Genomic DNA, 546 nt, shown 5'->3' with positions numbered 1-546 from the left:
ACAAAGTCTCATATTCCACTAACTTGTGTCAAAAAATAAAATCTCACATGAACTCACCATACCCCTCACGGAATCCAAATGCTTAAAAAATTTTAGAGATTTATATTCCAGACTTCTTCTCACGCTTTAGGGCCCCTAGAATGCCAGGGCAGTATAAATACCCCACATGTGACCCCATTTCGGAAAGAAGACACCCCAAGGTATTCCGTGAGGGGCATATTGAGTCCATGAACGATTGAAATTTTTGTCCCAAGTTAGCGGAAAGGGAGACTTTGTGAGAAAAAAATAAATAAAATCAATTTCCGCTAACTTGTGCCAAAAAAAAAAAAATTCTATGAACTCGCCATGCCCCTCATTGAATACCTTGGGGTGTCTTCTTTCCAAAATGGGGTCACATGTGGGGTATTTATATTGCCCTGGCATTCTAGGGGCCCTAAAGCGTGAGAAGAAGTCTGGGATCCAAATGTCTAAAAATGCCCTCATAAAAGGAATGTGGGCCCCTTTGCGCATCTAGGCTGCAAAAAAGTGTCACACATCTGGTATCGC

The sequence above is a fragment of the Bufo bufo genome, chromosome 2, assembly GCF_905171765.1.
Source record: "Bufo bufo chromosome 2, aBufBuf1.1, whole genome shotgun sequence".
NCBI classification, from domain to species: domain Eukaryota; kingdom Metazoa; phylum Chordata; class Amphibia; order Anura; family Bufonidae; genus Bufo; species Bufo bufo.
Note: the sequence above shows the minus strand (reverse complement) of the source record.